General features: G+C 29.8%; 1 long non-coding RNA gene and 1 pseudogene across 1 annotated transcript; one reads left to right on the top strand and one right to left on the bottom strand.

Annotated features, from left to right (window-relative positions):
- The first annotated feature begins 673 nt into the window (after positions 1-673).
- LOC118064894 (uncharacterized) lies at positions 674-3,231 on the top strand. The gene is made up of 3 exons (XR_004690114.1): positions 674-798; positions 943-1,058; positions 3,099-3,231. It is a non-coding gene; the product is annotated as an uncharacterized lncRNA (long non-coding RNA).
- Positions 3,232-9,551: 6,320 nt separating this feature from the next.
- On the bottom strand, positions 9,552-18,661 carry LOC118064826 (general transcription and DNA repair factor IIH helicase subunit XPD-like; annotated as a pseudogene).
- Between the last annotated feature and the right edge of the window lie 1,168 nt (positions 18,662-19,829).

Genomic DNA, 19,829 nt, shown 5'->3' with positions numbered 1-19,829 from the left:
CTGGGAACTTAAAAAGAGGACGAAGAAATCTTAAAGGAAGGAACCGTCGGTTTGTATTTACTTTTTTTCGTGCATTTATTAGTTCCATTTTTTTTTACCATTTTCAGATATTATGAGTCGCGAGAACACGAGGAGCAGCAATCCATGATCGTCTTGGAAAAAATTGGGTTCCAGGAGCTCTTACTGTTATAAGGGGAACATGCAGTCGAAAAAAAATTAACTTATATTTAAATGAATAAAATAAAAATTTTTTTTCTGTTATTTACTTATTATAGTCTTTTATTTATTTACTATTTAATCTATGCTTAAGGTATCATTCACTCCTTGATTCCAATGATTGTCTCATTTAAAGTTTTGCATTTGCTACCGTTTTGACTATTTAGTAGCAGGTCAATTTACAGTTAAATTAGCTGGTAAAATTACAAATATATTTGAAATTCTCAATCGTTAGCTTTTTTTTACTAATTTTTTTCAAAATGAAAAACAGATAGATGGCGCTAGATGGTATGATCTACTTCGCCGGTAACTCCCCTTTATTGAAGATTAAAATAGTAGTGACATCTAGTAGAAGAAAATGATAAAAATTGTTATAACGATGGAAGGTCTTCTAAAATATACTATAGATGTCACTATATATTATTTCTACACAAAAACAAAATCTCGCAGTCCTGCTAAACCATTCATCCAGTTTAATTTATTGCGGCGTGTATTATCTGATTTCATTTACAACACTGAGTTATTTGAGCAATAAACTATCATTAAATTTCAATCGGAATTATTTTATTATCAGTAAATAAGGTGAGTACACTGGTTAATGTATGTTTACGCATCAAATTGAGATATTTTTGTAGGTAGATAAATATTTCGATTCTGAAAAAAGAATCGTTTATTTATTTTTACAATTAAAAAATATATTACAATATTATATTTTTTTTTATTTAGGTCCGAATATCTTATTTCAAAACGATAATTGTACTTTTTTGCCAGATTGAAATCAGCTTGACAGAAGTATCAAATTATAATCCTGAATTGTCACGAACAGATTTATTATCAATAAGGTAATGTATTGTTAAATGTTTCATGTTTACTCAAACATATATCGAATTTTTTTTCGTAATCTTATGATAGTTTAAATAATTGTATATAACGATATATATTAACCTATGAGGTTATATTTTGTTGCTTTTATAGAATTATTTTTAGCTATAGATGTATGTTACGAGATTATTTTGCTGATTCGGTTTTAATATATGTTTGATTCTAAAAAAATCAATGAATAACTATAATCGATCGTATTGTATATTCTAATAGCTGCTCAAACTTTGCTATTAATCAATATTTTTTAGTTATAATGTTTATTGTAGCTTGTTGAGTTGGACTTTGACTTCATGACACAAAATTTGAGCTATAATTAGAATGATATTTACTCTTTCAACATGTTTATTGATAATAATTTATTTAGACTTATGAAAGGATTATATTATTGTTATAAAAGATCACTCCTTACGCTTATGAAAATCTATTCGAATACCTTACAATATAAATATGTATATTATTCCGGATGTATAATTTTATAAAATTATAGAAACCTTTTAATGTTTAAATATAGGAAACTAATTCTGATGGACTTTGGTTAACGACTAACTGAGAGTTTTGATTGGGTTAATAGTAAACTTATCGTTTACTTCGAGTCATTTCAGGATAATTTTACCTAAAATCAACTGTAATTGTGGTTAAGAGTTGTTTTTTTTCTGCAACCGTTGTCCTATATTTAAAAAAACAAAATTGTATTATGGTAAATAGTTATTTAAACATTGCTCGTCTATTCTCTGCTTAAACTCTCTTGTTAAAAAAGTAAAAATCTTTCACTCCATTCAGCCAGAGAAGTACTTAAAAAGGAAGATTTTCAAGAAAAGTTTAATCGGAATTGAGAATAACTATTATAAACCCATAAAAATCTGATTTTTCCTATTAACAAATGTCAAAATTTTTTTTCTTTCTCAGTATATTTATTCCCCGTAAAGACTTGAAAAAATTGCATCTATCAAACAATATTGAAACCTATTGTGGCATATTGAAACGAGAAAACATCCTCTGAATCGTATTTTCTGTTTGAATCTATTGACTTCCTACAAGAATTGTTCTAATGTTCGCTCCTCAAATGATATAAACTCCTGTCACGGGAACATCGGGATAGAGATGTAATTTCTAAGTTGCATGTTATTTGCCATATTGTTACAAATGACAATTATTCTTCTTCTGCTTTGGAATACTTGCTAGGTAGAAAACTTGATTAATGTTTGAATTATTTCAAGTTTTTAACTCAAATAGATTAGGCCAGAGTTATGTCTTCATGTTTAAGAATAACTCAGTCGGCAGCGTACTGGACTGTGTGGACCCGTGGATGCCGAGATCGAATCGGACCATAAACATAATCTTTTCGGACAAAATTTCTAATAAATTCCAATTTAGGTGTATATTTGAACAACAAATCCGTATAAATGATAAACCTCGAAAATGAATTCAAAATTCCTTCCATTAAAACTGATTGTTTTTGTGGTACTAAGATCCTATTGGAACGTTTAATAGGTTCACCCTTAATTTGATAGGAAATTTTGACAGCATTAAAATCTAATTAAATATTATTCATTCCAATAGGAGTTATCACCGATTTCAAAAATAAATAATTTTTAAAAAGATTTTACAAGAAATTTCTTATGCATTTTTTCCATTGAAACTTAGTTTTTCAACGAGACAGTTTAACCAGGGTTTAACAAGTCCATCAGGAAAAATGAATTTTATGATATTCTATGCGAAATTTGAAAAAAAAATTTAATAATATGATCTCATGAGTAGAAGAAGGGGGAGTAAAATGAAACGAAGAAAAAACTTTAATTCAAAAATCAACGATTATATTAACAAATGTTAATAATATTTAATGCATTAATAAACGAAAAGTGCAATAGGCGTTTTTAAACTTATTTTGATAAATTAGTATATTTTCGCGAGCGTTTCACTTTGTCTCGGCGTGCCACTTTACCCATCCTTCCCCTACATATCAGAGTTTATAAATTATGATATTTATTTTTAATTTTCAGGTAAATCTCTATCACGAAGGCATTATGAGAAATACTTAAAATACGAGTATTCTGCTTCCGAGCAGTCAGTTGAAAATTATTATTATCCTTTATACGAATAAACTGCTTCTGAGCAGCTAATTTTTAAATCAATTCGATCATATTGATATCATTATATATAAAAAAAAATGTCAATTCAAAAACAATATAATGTAGATGCTATTAGATATGAAGAACGTCTTTTCGATGAAGACATAGATTTCTTTGCTTTATTGCTATATCATCAGTTCGGTTATGTTTTTCTAGAAAATTAGAGAACTTAGCTATTAGATCTTTTAGAGCCTTTGGATTGAAATAAAAGGCATATTCAAATTTTGCATAATCGAGCTGGTGAGTCAGATCTTAATTATCATGCTTCTGATCATTTGGTATTTATGTATTACGACACGAATAAAATATATATTTTTGATTCTATGAATAATAAACAATTAACTGAAAAACAAACACAATGTGTCAATAGATCATATCCTTTAATTCCTCTTAATTCTGGAACGAACATTATTTTTCCAGATGTTCAAAATCAATCGAATGACACTGACTGCGGTGTTTTTGCAATTGCGTTCGCTGTTTCATTAGGTCATGGTGCATAGCCAGGAAATTTACAGTATGATCAACAAAGTATGCGTTACCATTCATTGAATATCTTTAAAAGCCAAATACTATCAGTTTTTTCAAAATTATTGACTTCTCAATGCAGCAAAAAATTATTAAATAGTTATCAGGACAAAAAGTTGCATAAAACCTTAAAAACCATATCATTTAATACAAATAAAAAAAAACTCAATTTGCTACTAATAAAATTTAATGCAAAAATGCTAAAATACAAAAAATTCTATACAACAAACAAGATAACGGAAATGTTAATAAGAAATCTAAAATCTAAAGTTAACCACACCTGTAAAAATAAAAGATATGATGATAAAGTGTGTAACAAAAATGAAAACTTGAAAAGAAAATTGCCCGATGACTATTTAAAAGAACATGATCAAGCAATTAAACGTAAGCGAAAAACATTGAAAATTAATATTCGCATATTTCCTGAAAATTAAAAAAATATGATATTGAATAGTCAAAAATTGACCGATGATCAGATGATACAGTTTAAATTTATTTCAGCTAATTGTACTAATTATAACCACCGTGATACATTATTTTAAGCAAGATCATGTGACATAGAGCCTATCAAAATCTATGAAAAACATATCCAAATTTTATATAGTAGTAGCATTGAAATAAGCAAAAATAGTTTTTAATGATGTTTTTAGCTACAAATAATGTCTTATCAGTAGGTCATATTTTTTGCGGTCTGAATGAGACATTTTCAAATTGAACTTTTTCTGTCTGGGAAAATGAAAAACGGGCTTTGCTTAATAGAGACAAGCACGTAATACACGTACGTAGCATCGGAAATAGCTAAAATTGATATCGATCATTTTTTTTGCTTCACATAATGTCTCATCGAAATATTACATATCTATTGATATCGATAAGCGACAATTGCGGATTAAACTTGTTTCTCACTTGAAAAAACGGAAAACGCGCTTTGCAGAAAAATAGACAAGCAAGTAATACACCCATGTAGCATTAAGATAAGCGAAAATAGTTTTTAATGATGTTTTTAGCTACAAATAATGTCTTATCAGTAGGTCATATTTTTTGCGGTCTAAATGAGATATTTCTGAATTAAACTTTTTCTCTGTCTCAGAAAAAATAAAAAACGGGCTTCGCAGAATAATTGACAAACAAGTAATACACGTATGTAGCATTGGTTATAGCTAAAATAGTCATCAAATATGTTTTTAGCTCCTAATAATGTCTTATTGAAAGGAGATATTCATTGCTTTGTCAATGAGACATTTAGGAGTTGAACTTTTTACTGTCTTAAAGAAATAAAAAAGCGGTCTCGCAAAATGATTGCTAAGCAAGCAAAAAAAGACATCAATTACGTTTGAAGCTCCAAATAATGTATTATTGGAAGATTACATTTATTGCTTTTTTAATAACACATTTTCGAATCGAACTTTCTGTCTTGAAAAATTAAAAAACAGGATTTGCAAAATAGAGACGAGCAAGTAATACACCTCCGTAATATCGGAAATAGCTAATTACCATGAATTATTCGTTTAGCTCCTCATAATGTCTTATTGATAGAACATATTTATTACTCATTGAATAAGACATTCTCAAATTGTGCTTTTTTTCGTTTTTAAAAAATAAAAAAACGGTCTTCGCAAAATGATAGCTAAGCAAGCAAAAAATAGTCATCAATTATGTTTTTAGCTTCAAATAATGTCTTATTGATAGTACAAATTTATTTTTATTCGAATGAGACATTTTTAAATTAAACGTTTTCTGTCTTGAAAAATTGAAAACGGGGTTTGCAAAATAATAAACAAGCAAGTAATACACCTATGTAGCGTTGAAAATGGCTGAAATTGTCATTAATCATGTTTTTAGCTCCGAATAATATCTGATCGAAATATAACATATTTATTGATATCAATAAGGAACAATTTCGAAAAAAACTTTTTTTTGTCTTGAAACAATGGAAAACGGGCTTTGCAGAATAATAGACAAGCAAGTAATACACCTATGTAGCATTGAAATAAGCAAAAATAGGTTTTAATGATGTTTTTAGCTCCAAATAATGTCTTATTAATAGTACACATTTTTTGCGATCTGAATGAGACATTTTTAATTTAATTTTTCTCTGTCTTAGAAAAAATAAAAAACGGGCTTCGTAGAATAATTGACAAGCAAGTAATAAACCTATGGAGCATCAGAAATAGCTAGAAAAGTCATCAACCTTTTTTAGCTCCTAATATCGTCTTATGGAAAAACTTATTTATTGCTATTTAAATGAGACATTTTCAAATTAAACTTTTTCTTTCTTGAAAAATGAAAATCGGGCTACACAGAATAGAGACAAGCAAGTAATACCCCTATGTAGCATCAGGAATAGCTAGAAAAGTCATCAATCGTGGTTTTAGCTCCTAATATTGTCTTATTAATAGTACATGATTATTGCTATTTGAATGAGACAATTTTAAATTAAATTTTTCTCTGTCTTAAAAAAAATAAAAAACGGGCTTCGTAAAATAATTGACAAGCAAGTAATACACCTATGTCGCATCGGAAATAGCAAATATAGTCATCGAATAAGTTTTTAGCTCCTAGTATCGTCTTATAAAAGAACTTATTTATTGCTATTTAAATGAGACATTTTTAAATTGAACTTTTTCTGTCTAAAAAATGGAAAATGAGCTACACAGGATAGAGACAAGCAAGTAGTACCCCTATGTAGCATCAGAAATAGCTAGAAAAGTCATCAATCATGGTTTTAGCTCCTAATAATGTCTTATTGAAAGGAGATATTCATTGCTTTCTCAATGAGACATTTAGGAGTTGAACTTTTAAGTGTCTTGAAGAAATAAAAAAAAAGTCTCGCAAAACGATTGCTAAGCAAGCAAAAATATTTATCAATTATGTTTTTAGCTCCAAACAATGTCTTATCAATGATATAAATTCATTTTTATTCGATTGAGACATTTTTTGATTAAACTATTTTTTGTCTTAGAAAAAATAGAAAGCGGGCTTCAAAAAATAATAAATAAGCAAGTGATACCCCTATGTAGCATCAGAAAGAGCTAGAAAAGTCATCAATCATGGTTTTAGTTCGTCATATCGTCTTATTAATAGTACATGATTATTGCTATTTAAATGAGACATTTTCAAATTAAACTTTTTCTTTCTTGAAAAATGAAAATCGGGCTACACAGAATAGAGACAAGCAAGTAATACCCCTATGTAGCATCAGGAATAGCTAGAAAAGTCATCAATCGTGGTTTTAGCTCCTAATATTGTCTTATTAATAGTACATGATTATTGCTATTTGAATGAGACAATTTTAAATTAAATTTTTCTCTGTCTTAAAAAAAATAAAAAACGGGCTTCGTAAAATAATTGATAAAAAAAGTAGAAAAAATTTTGAGTAAATTAGAAAATGATGATACAAGGACTGCTGGGTTAGCTGAAATAATCAAAGTTAAGTTAGGAGCAAAGATTATGATCAGACGTAACATTGACGTGACCTTAGGGCTTGTGAATGGTACGATCGGAAAAATTATGTCAATTTCAGAATCAACTCAAAATGACCAAATTGATTCTATAACTATACAATTAGCTAACAAAAAAGAGTACACTATTGAACGAATAAGTGCTAAATTTCAAGTAATAAATAATGCTTATCTTATTCGAAAACAGTTTCCACTATGTTTAAGTTATAGTATAACTATTCACAAAAGTCAAGGATTGAGTTTAACGAATGCGGTCATCGATGTGGGAAATCGTGTATTTACAAGTGGACGAACTTATGTAGCACTTTCACGATTAACTACATTGAAAGGTCTTCATTTAATCAATTTCGATCCATTCCAAGTTAAAGCCAGTTCTTTAGCTATAAGTGAATATAATTGTTTACGAGTAAAATATAAACCCGAATTACCAGAAATTGCACTTAACGAAAGACGCTTAATGAAAGTGCTTGATTTACAATGGGCTGTGAATGAATCAGATATTTCTGATAATAGTCATAATCTTTCAGACCGTAAATCGTACAATCGAGAAATTACGATAAATGGATTAGAAAACTATAATGGAAGAAGTAGTTTTGCAAATGCTGCTATGCAATCAATTACTAATTGTCTTTTGACATCAAATTTTTTTAGAGATTTGACTAGTAACTCTAAGTCTCCTTTAAAACAATTATTGTTTATGTATACAAATAATCACAGTGACCTGAGTACTTCCATCCTGTTAAAAGAAATTGGAAGTCATTTTAATACTGATGGAGAAACAGACCCTCTATTATTTTTTGATTTGCTATGTAAAAAATATTGTGAAATAAAACAATTATTTACTAATCATTTGCAATATGTGGATCGATGCAATACTTGCAATTATGTCAATTCGTACGCAGAAGAAACTATCCGATTATCGTTTCCGATTCCCTTAAGTACAACTAATATCAAGAGTTTACTAAGAGACGCCTATACTCATTGGCGAAAAGAAAAAAGTACTTGTCCAAAATGTAGTCAGGAAACTGAATGTCAACGGAAAATTACAATGTCATCTACTTGGCCGTTTGTTGTTATTGCTTTAAATATATTTCCTGATGGCGAAAAAGTCGATAAAAAGTATACTAAAGGCTTTCTTAAAGCTATTTCTTCAGAAAAAGTCAATATTTGTCATAACATTTACACAGTAAAGAGCGCTATATTCTAGGAAGGTAAGTCTATATCGCAAGGTCATTTCTACAGTATGATAAAAGAAAGTATATCTTCAAAGTGGGTTAAAATTGATGATCTAAATCATAAGTATGAAAGATGGCCAACGAACAGTAAACGCGTTTACATTCTGTTTTTATACAATAAACACTTCAGACCTTCAAAAAAGTTGTAAAAGTACCCATACCACAAAAAAGTAGTTTGTTGAACGATTGAAACTTTGAATTACGATAGATTTGCGAAATCATGCTGTCATAGATTGTTTGTTTATCAAAATTGTGTAATAAATACTAAACCTATCTTGGTAATCAGTATGATTTTCATTATACTTGGATTACAAGACTTATAGTTGGGTAAGGGATGGCTATATGGGGTGGAGGGGACATCTGACAAAAAAAAGTAATATTATGTCCGGGATATAATGTTTCTTGCAGAAAAATTCTATGAATGCATATATAATTCTAAATTATCCATAGAATAACTTGTACATTACAATCTTCTATCAATGTTACTATAGTCTCTTTAAGAAATGCATGTGGGTAAACACTGTTTTTTCGAATGTTAGTTATTTCAGTAACAGCATTCTAGAGCTTGTAATGATTGTACAACTTCTTTTATTAGTGTATCTAGTTCGAAAATTCAGATTTTTAGAAATTTCAAATACAAAAATATCCAAATAAAATCAAATTGTTATCATGGTAGCAATCTTAATTATTTTTCCTAGATTGCACTTATCACAGTGAGTCAGGAGGAAAAATTTGAGGCAGTCATAGGGACTGGTAAAAGAAGTGAATCTTAACAATATCATATAAGAATGGTTTGTTTGAATTTTTGAATTAATTGTAGTATAGAAAATTGAAAATTTACAATGAGTACATCAAACCTATTGGCATTATTCCACGTTTTAATATGTATCGGTACTCCAAGTAATAATGTTATTCATTTTCCTATAGTTTATCTATTAATTAAAATACACCATAGTTTTTCCTAACTTAGTACAAAGTATTAATCTAGAGTAGCGGTAGATACTCGGCGCCAAGTGCACATTCACCTTTTCCCTCTCTCTCTCTTTCTCAGTAGCGCGCTCTTTCCCCCATGAGCGCCGAGGCTACCGATTATCTAGAGTAGCGGTAGATTTAAGTTCATGTCAATACCCGTTGGAGAAAAAATACATTGTCCAGTTTCATCAGATTCTAGTCAAAAAGTACATAATAAGATTTTTTATTATTATAACTCATAATATTCCAAAAAGTTATTTATATACATACATTTTTTTTATATGAATACTGAAAAAATTTTTTATAGAGATTGACAGAAGAAATTTCTTTGGACAAGCCTTTGCAACGATTAAGCTATTACTCTATTCAGAATGGAGATCACATATCGGTTCGTTGGTGACGTTAAAAATAGCTTAAGCACTTTACAATTTAATATTATAAATGTAATTCCATCATTATTTTGTAATTAAAAAACTGATTTTTCCCTTTTTGACTGTCAGTTTTGTGCTACTTTTTCTTGAATTTTGCTAGACTCTTCTTTTTCAAGACGTTCTTTTGTTAGTAACGAAAGCCTAATTGATCTTCTCGTGAAAAAGGTTCAGCCATTTATCTCAACCATCTTTTTGCAATCTACAAAATTAAAAATTAAATTTATCCAACAATCATATATAATTATAGTTTTATACACAATCAAATAAATGTTCACCTGTATTGCTTCCTCGGTAGATAAGTTACATAAACCGTCAGAAAGATGCTCTTGAATCCACTTGGGTAATTTTGTTCTTTTCTCAGCTCGAGAAAATCTCTGGAAATACATTCGAATGATTAATGTAAATTAAATGATCTTGTAAACTATTTATTTTTTATCTAGTAATTGATTTTTACCTTATCAGCGAAAACCATAATACTGTAAAATAAGACTCAATAACAACTTCGGAAAATTAGTAAATTAATTAAAATGTTTATTAATGATTGACAGCAATTAATTAAAAGTAAGAATCCGTGCGGTCAACTCAAGTCTCAGACAAAAACTGGAGATAAACAAACTCTCCCCTCGTTGCTATAAACAATCTAATCGTCAAGCAATCGTTGTTAACTAACAAACTGTCGTTAGTCTAATAGTCATTAGATGGCGACATACAAATATTTTACACTTCTCCCGATCTTCTAAAAATTGCCACCTGGCAATTCCTATTAGTTGGGTAAAAATATTGGATTAGGCTGAAATTAATAAACATGTAAAATCTAAAATTACATTTCTAATTCGAAATTATGAAAATCAAATTAATAATCATTCAAAATTATAAAGATGAATCAAGTTATTATTCAGCCTTAATACCAATATTGCCGCTTCCCAACTCTGTCTGCTTTAAAAATAAATAAAACAAATAATTAGGAGGGAAAAATCCTGCGGCGGGTAAAAACCTCCAAACAGACCAAAATGATCTAGATTAAACTAAAAACGTGATTCTATACAATAAAAGATTTCTTAAAAACTAATCGTTCGTTAGTCAAATTAAAAATTAAAAATTAAAATTTCCATCTTCAATTCCCTTTCTATCCTTTTTTTTCATCAGGAGGAACCACTGGAAGAACCAAAAGAACCCAAAGAGTAGGAAATGCCAAGAACTGGAAGGTCATGGAACTAAACAAAATAAAAGTTCCTCACAGAATCAAAGTTCTTTAAAAATTTCATTTTTAATCATAAATTCAATGTTCAATTAATAATTAGGTTGAATGGTCACATTTCATGGAGATAATTCTCCAAATAAATTCCGACTTCGCATCCTTTTTTAAAATAAATCCGACTCTCAAATAAATGATTCAATATCATTGAAACAATCAATTCAATTCCACCTTGCGCAAGGAATTTTCAAAAATAAGTTCAATAGCTTCTGCTCACTGTGCAAACTAAATTATTAAAAATTGGGCTCACAGTTACGCATACTATCCGAACAAAAATATTAGGATACCATGGACATCTAGTACCTCACTTTGCTTCACTTTGGCCAATAAATGAAGAAAAGGATTCCAGTACAATGACTCCAACCGTGTATATCCTACAGTAACTCGACGAGAACGCTCCAGGACAGACATTGTGAATTTAAATCAACAATCAAATGATCAATGAGAGCCAACATTCTCAGACTAGAAGTTACAAAAACCCTGAATTCAACAGAAATTAGGAATCCAGAAAGAGTCAAAATAACTAATCATCTTCATAAGGAGCGAGTCTATTCACATGAACAACTTTCAAACGACCATTCGGAATTTTATGAATTCGAAATACAACATCATTAAGTTTGTTTTTGATAATATAAGGACCTTCCCACTCACATTGAAGTTTTGGACACTTTCCTTTAACTCTTCTAGGGAAAAATAACCAAACCTTTTGACCGACATCAAAAGAAAGAATATTAGATTTCAAATCATACATATACTTAAGTTTTTCAGATTTAATTTGCAACTTGTCCCGTACATTATTATGAACAATCTTTAATTGCTCACGAAGATTAAAAACAAAATCAGTTATAGAATTATCCTCAAAAGAATTATCTGAAGGATTAATTCCTCTAAGAAGATCAATAGGCAACCTTAATTCACGACCTAACATCAATAAAGCTGGAGAATACTCAGTAGTTTCATGTTTTGAAGAACGATAAGCCAACAAAAATAAAGAAATCCACTTATCCCAATCTTTTTGATTTTTACTAATAAATTTGGACAAATATTGAAGAATAGTCCTATGCAACCTTTCAACTAAACCATTTGATTGGGGATGAAGAGGTGTGGTTCTTGTCTTCTTATTACCAAAAAGACTCATGACCTCCTTGAAGATTTCAGATTCAAATTCTCGACCCTGATCAGAATGAATTTCAATAGGAACACCATATCTACAAAATATTTGAGTTACTAAAGCCTCAGCAATAGTAGAAGCCTGATGATTAGGCAGAGGAATCGCCTCAGGCCATCTAGTAAAATAATCTGTAACAACAAGTAAAAATTTATTTCCAGAAGAGGTTTTAGTAAGAGGACCAAGAATGTCAATGGCAACCCTTTCAAAAGGAGAACCAACATTATAAATTTGAAGTTGACCACAAGACTTTTTATGGGGACCCTTTTTAGCGAAACAAACTTTGCATTTTTTACACCAAATCTCAACATCTTGCTTAAGAGTTGCCCAGAAAAATCGTTGACGAATTTTTGAAATCGTTTTATTAATACCAAAATGACCACCAGAAGGAGAATTATGAGCCTCATGAATTATTTCATTCACTTCAGCTCGAGGAATGACAACCTGATAAATAATATGAGAAAGATTTGGAGCTTCCCAACGTTAAACTAAAACACCATTTTTCAATTCTAAAGAATTCCAATAAAGTAAATAAATTTTAAAAGTAGAATCCAAATGTGAAACATCATTAAACTCGGGAACTTTATTTTCCTTTTTGAATTTAATAATTAAACTCAAAATGTTATCATCATTTTGAAATTTAATCCAATCGAATCATTGTTAATTTCACAAATGACACGGAAAATATGCCTACTATCACATTTTTCATCAGAATCTATTTTCAGACATTTTTTACAATCACATGGACGCCGAGAAAGACCATCAGCATTGCCATGTTTATGACCAGGTCTATGTTGAACTTCGAAATCATATTGAAATAAGATTTCAAACCAACGAGCTATTTGATCTTGAGGATTTTTGAAAGAAAGTAACCAAGTGAGAGAGGCATGATCAGTTCTAATAGTGAACCTCTTGCCAAGAAGAAAATGACGAAAATGTTCAACAGAAATAACAACGGCTAATAATTCTTTCCTAGTAACACAATAGTTACGTTCTCGATTATTTAAAGTCTTACTAAAGTAAGCAATAACTTTTTATTCATAAACAGTCTCACCATTACTATTAACTGGAATCTTTTGAGATAACACGGCACCAATACCAACATTCGAAGCATCAGTATCAAGAATAAAAGGATAATTTGGATCAGGATAACCCAAAATTGGAGTAGAAGTCAAAATTTGTTTCAATTTTTGAAACGTTTGAAAAGCTAAATCATCCCAAATAAAATCTTTCTTTTCCTGACTAATAAGATATAAAGGTTTTGCAATAGTAGCAAAATCTTTGACGAATTTCCTGTAATAAGAACAGAGACCTAGAAAACTTCTAAGTTCAGATTTATTCTTAGGAACAGGCCAATTAATAATAGCAGAAATTTTATCTGGAGAACTTTTCAGTCCTTCACCAGAAACTACATGTCCAAGGAAAATAACTTCTTTTTGGAAAAATATACATTTTTTAGGATTTATCTTAAGAGAAGCTTGTAAAAGTCTTTCAAAAAACATTTTGAAGATGAATAAAATGTTCATCAAGACTTTTACTGAAAATAATAATATCATCCAAATAAACTAAACAAATTTTACCAAGAAGACCTTTTAAAACTATATTCATAAGTTTAACGAAATTAGCAGGAGCATTACACAAACCAAAAGGAAGAACCTTAAATTGCCAAACCTCATTCCAAATACAAAAAGCAGTTTTAGATCTATCTTCCGGAGCAACTTCAACTTGCCAGTATCCACTTTTTAAATCAACGGTAGAAAACCATTGAGCACCAAGAACCATATTCAATATGTCTTCTTGATAAGGAATTGGAGTTGAATCCTTAACTGTGACATCGTTTAATTTACGATAGTCAACACAAAATCTAATTTCATTACCTTTTTTTGGAACAAGAACAACAGGAGAAGCCCAAGGACCATTACATGGTTCTATTGCATTCTGTTGTTTCATTTCCTCCATAACTGAATCAACTTTATCCCTATAATGTAAAGGAATACGACGAGGAGCCTGTTTAATAGGAAGTGCATTTCCAACATTAATTTTATGTTGTAAAATTTTGCACTTTCCTAAATCAAAAGAATTTTTCGCACAAATATCCAAATTCTTCAATAAAAGTTCTTCAGAACGAAATTTATTATTGACATCCAAAAATTTTGAAGATCTTTCAAACAAATCTAAAACAAATTCTGGAAGTTTATTCAAAGAAGAACTAATTTTATTAATTGAAACAACTTTATTACTTTCTGAGAATTTTTTATCAAGAAGATCTTTGAAATCAGTAAATAAACCAGACTTGATTAAGAAATCTAATCCTAGAATACATTCTTCTTCAATTTGAGCAAAAACAACCTCTAAATTAACCTTAATATTGGAAATTCTAATTTCTACAGTCTCGATAAAATCAAAATCAAATTTATCACCTGAAACTGTAAAAATAGAATAAGAAATAGAAGAATTATTCGAAACAGTTACTATCCCTTTAAACAAAGAAGAATTAACAACCGTAATATCAGCAGCAGTATCAACTGTCATAATACATTTTTTGCCATTAACTTCCCCTCTAAGTAAAAGTTTCGGTTTAGAATCAGAAAAATAAGAAAAATCAATTGAATTAATTTTTAGTTTTGATGAAATTTTTTTTTTGATGAACTTTCACCAGTAGACTCATTAGAATTATGAATACTTGATAAACTACTTTGAACAGCTTGAAGAACTTGACAATTCTTCTTAGAATGTCCTTTTTCACCACAAATCCAACATTGGAAAATTTGCGAAGAATTTTGATTTTGGGAATTTGACCTAAAATTTCCTTTAAACGAATTATTTTTATCATCCTTTTTAAAATTATTTCTAAAATTATTATTTTTATTGGAATTATAATTATTTTTACTAAAATTATTATTATTCTTATTATTAAATTTATTTTTATACTGACCTCCAAAGGTCAAATCTTCAATCGACTAAAGCTCTAAAGCTCTCTGAGTTGCTAATTGAAGAGACTCAATTCTCTCTGAACGAAGAGAAAATTGTAACTTTAATTTTTTTAATCCGGAAATAAATTGTAAACCAGCAATTCTATCTCTCTCTTCGGAAGAGACCGAAGGATACGCAAATTTGACAAGCCTATCCAAATCATTTGAAAAATCAGTTAAATTTTCATTTTCAGACTGTTTTCTAGCTTGAAAACGACTAAAATAAGCTCGAGAAAATTGAGCTTCACCAAAACGATCTTCCAAAATTTTCTTCAATTTATCAAAATTCCCTAAATCTTCTAAACTTAAATTTTCTAAAATGACTTGAGCTTTGTCCTTCAAACAGGACACTAAAATTGATGCTTTAACTTCATTTGTCCACTTATGCAGACGAGCGATAGTCTCAAATTGACGGAAATAAGATTCCCACGTCTGAGAACCATCAAATTTTCCCGGTTTTGCAAAAGCTAAAGAACTATTGTTAACTGAAGAAGTTGAGACCGATTCAACCAAATTATTAGAATTATTTTCTAAATTATGAATTTCCAAATTATTATTGTTATTATTATTATTATGATTATTATTATTGTTATTATTATTATTATTGTTATTATTATTATTAATTAAATTTCTTATCTCTAGAAATAAATTCTGAGTCTCTCTTCGACCTTCCTCGAAACGTTCCTCCAAACGAATCTGATCTCGATTTAGTCTTTCTTCCAAACGATTCAATCTCATTTCTAAAGCTAGAAGTCCTCCATTAGTACCGTCTTCGACACAATCGGCATATTGAGTTCTCCTTCCAGCTCGAGTTTGTCTCCGACTTGGACTCTTTGGCATGATTTTAAAAATATTCTTCCAAAAATCACCAACAAAAATATTCACAACACGCGAAGCGAACCACTTTCTGACACCAATGTAAAATAAGACTCAATAACAACTTCGGAAAATTAGTAAATTAATTAAAATGTTTATTAATGATTGACAGCAATTAATTAATTTAAGAATCCGTGCGGTCAACTCAAGTCTCAGACAAAAACTGGAGATAAACAAACTCTCCCCTCGTTGCTATAAACAATCTAATCGTCAAGCAATCGTTGTTAACTAACAAACTGTCGTTAGTCTAATAGTCATTAGATGGCGACATACAAATATTTTACAATACTATAGTCGGTTTTTCCTCTTATAGCTCGTCCTACACATTGAGCTGCATGTCTCATTGCATCAAATGTTAGGAAATCATTTTTTTTTATCTAATTATAAAAAATAATACAAAGTTTTCCAGTAATTTTGATCAATCAATTATGTAGTTGAAATAAATGTTGACCTTCTTACTTGAAATTGATCTCGAAGATATTCTAATCTAGCCTTTAATATTCTTGATTGAGTATAAACATAAGGAATTCCAAACATAAGCACAGCTCTACCTAAATGATTATCAAAATCGACTCCTTCGGAAACTTTTCCTCGTGCTACTGATAATAATACTGCACCTCTTCCACTGCCACATGTTTTGATATAGTTGATAAGAGCCAAGCTCGTTTCTGCTGAATCTTGGGTTTCGATAAATAAAATGTCTTTGAAGTTGATCAACAACTCCTTGGTCGTACCTGCAGAGCATATTCAAATGTTAGACAAAAAATCTATGAGAGAAAACAAAGAATAAAACAATTTGGCTTCTTACCAAACAGCAATAACTGATTCCATATAAAGATAAGATGCGAAAAAGCAAAATTATCGTACAATTATCGTAAATCTTTCTGTATAAGTTAATACTAAAGTCGCCAGATGTGTTACCAGAATTAATGGAGAAAAATCTGTTAGATCTGTTATCTCCATGGTTCTTAACAGTGAAGCCAATCTTTCGGCACAAATTATAAGAGGTTTTCTCTCTATACAAACTTTATTTTGTACATCTCGAAGAAATATTGTCGGCGACTCTTGAACATGTTGGACTCGTAATCTTGTTTTCAAATATTCAACAAAACGTTTCAAAAAGCTCACAAAATGCTCTGCATTTCGTATATTTCCTGGTATTACCTCTGAAATATTTTTATGATTGATATATTTAAAGAAATTTTGCCTCATTCTTTATAATTACCATGTAATATTTCATCAGGTAAAACTGGATTGGCTAAAATAACATCTCTCTAGCTACCTGCGCGTCTTTGAAGCCATCAACCAGTCTTTGATATTCCTTTTTTAATTCATTAGCATCTTGATCTCCCATCCTAAAAGAAATTATTTAATCAAGATAATAAATATAGATGATTAATAAACGATGATAACTATTAATAAAGCTTACTCAGCAACAGTCTTTTCCAAGAGTTGAATATTTGCCGTACATTTTGCCAGAACATTTATCCATGATTCTTCCATTTATTTTCAAACTCATTGAATCGATACATACATTATCTAAAAAATAATAAACATTAAAATGTTTAAAACATAATAATTTATGAGTGAAGGCAAAAATGCATACCAATATTGTGAGCTTGATCAACACAACTACACACAACTCGTTGTTTACGATACACTGTTATTAATCAAGCTTTCTCTCTAAGAATCATGATAAAATTGGAATAAAATTAATTTTTAAGATTTATTTTTTTTTAATTGTACTGTAGCCACCATTTAAATTTAATTTTGCACTTCAATTTTATTGATAAATTCTTTCTTAATAAAATACTTATAACATAATTAATAATATAATTTTCTTTCTAAATTTTGCAATTTAGATGTAGGATTCATTTTATCTAATTTTATGGTGTTTAATCCGACGTAGACAAATTCATCTTTTTCACAATTTCAAAAAATCATCACTATAATAATATGTCTGGAAGTTCTTAAGTCACCTTTAGCAACGACTTGAAAATATAACCTCACTTTGAGACCGGTAAGGTCTTATTGGGATTAATAAGAAAGTCTTATACGACTATGAATACATAATTAATAAAGAATTGCTTAAGAATTAATTATGAATACTATTTAAATGAGCCTTGCTTGATAAAGTTCATACTTGAGGCTATACTTAGGATAATGCTTAAGTTACGATTGTGAATCGAAACGTCACCTAAAGCATGTTCTTAAGGCGAACTAAGACATAAGAACCGACTGTGAATACGGGCCATACAAAATATACCGGGAATTTCCCCCTCTACCTCGATAACTTAGCGACCGCAGCACACTCTGCCCGCCAACGTTATTTTTTCAAATTTCTGGTACAACTTTTATATATAGAGTTTGGACTCTTTCTCTGTAGTCTTCATGCTTTAGAATTTGGATGACCTGATGAAATCGCATGTATATCACGTGATCATTCTCGGTACATCATAATTGGCTAAAACCAAAAATTACGAGTTTTCCGCTCTTGGAATTGTTTGTGTGAAACGATTGAATCGATGAACGAATCCATCAAAACAAAAACAACTCGTATCGACTCAACATCGATTAGAAAGAGAGTAAGTAACAATATAAATACTAAATAAAAAGTAATAAATAATTTTATTTCGTTTAATTGTAATATTATATAAAGTGCTGTTTCATTTATGATTTCGATTAATAAATGATTTCTATATTTTTAATTTTCAGAATTAAAAAGAAAGTTAAGATTTTTTAATTAAAAAAAAAATGGCTAACGAACGTAAGTATTATATATACATATATTATATATAGATATATTTGTTAACAAAATCAGTTTATAAATATAAAAAGATAGTGAATATTCTTATCTTTAAGTTATTTTTTTCCAGCAAATGATCTTCTTCAACGCCTCGAACAGGCGTTGGAAGAAAACCGGCGGATGACGGAGGCAATTAAACTTTCCCAACAGCCTCCACCACCACCACCCACAACACCTCAACCTTCCACTTCAACCCAAAGGCAAAATGAGGAGGTAGTATATATTCCACTACAACCTGAAGGACCAGGTAAATATAACCATTTTAAATAATGCAATTTTGTATTGTTTACTTTCTTTTTTTTTTAAAAAAATAAAGCAACAGTTGCAAAAAAAATAACTCTTAACCACTTATGAACTAATGCGTTCATTAACAGTTGACATGAATCCATCAGGGTATAATATTTGCTATTTGTTATTTAATTAAAACTTTATTTTAGAATATCCACGACGGTGGCATAGTGCAGGCCGCAAAAGGGGAGGGGCCCCTCTTCAAAAACAAATACCCTATCAAAGGCCAAATATGCCTCGTGGAGGTAGGGGTGGACGTGGACGTGGACGGGTACGTGGAAGTGGACGTGGACGTGGAGGAGACATCCACATTTATAATTGCTAGAAAATAGAAATTATGAATGTGGATGATCATAAAAAGGTGTATAACATCTTAAAATAAAAAGAGATGCTGAACTTTGCGTTCCTCTTTTTTTTCTTTGACACTTTCCTCAATATCTTATATTATACTCGATGATGCTTCACTCATACCATTTGATTCCTCGTTCGGTTTGTGGCTTTTTTCATTTAAGTATTTAAACGTAAAACTGATGGATAAGTCTTAACAGTTTCTGGAGTAGAAGATCTAAATCTTCCTAAAATATTATCTGCAGGTCATTAGTTCCATTATGTA

Source organism: Chelonus insularis, unplaced genomic scaffold, assembly GCF_013357705.1.
Source record: "Chelonus insularis isolate UGA/USDA-ARS -01 unplaced genomic scaffold, ASM1335770v1 contig_25_pilon, whole genome shotgun sequence".
Taxonomy (NCBI): domain Eukaryota; kingdom Metazoa; phylum Arthropoda; class Insecta; order Hymenoptera; family Braconidae; genus Chelonus; species Chelonus insularis.
The sequence above is the reverse complement of the archived record's forward strand: the minus strand, read 5'-3'. Positions and strand labels throughout refer to the sequence as shown.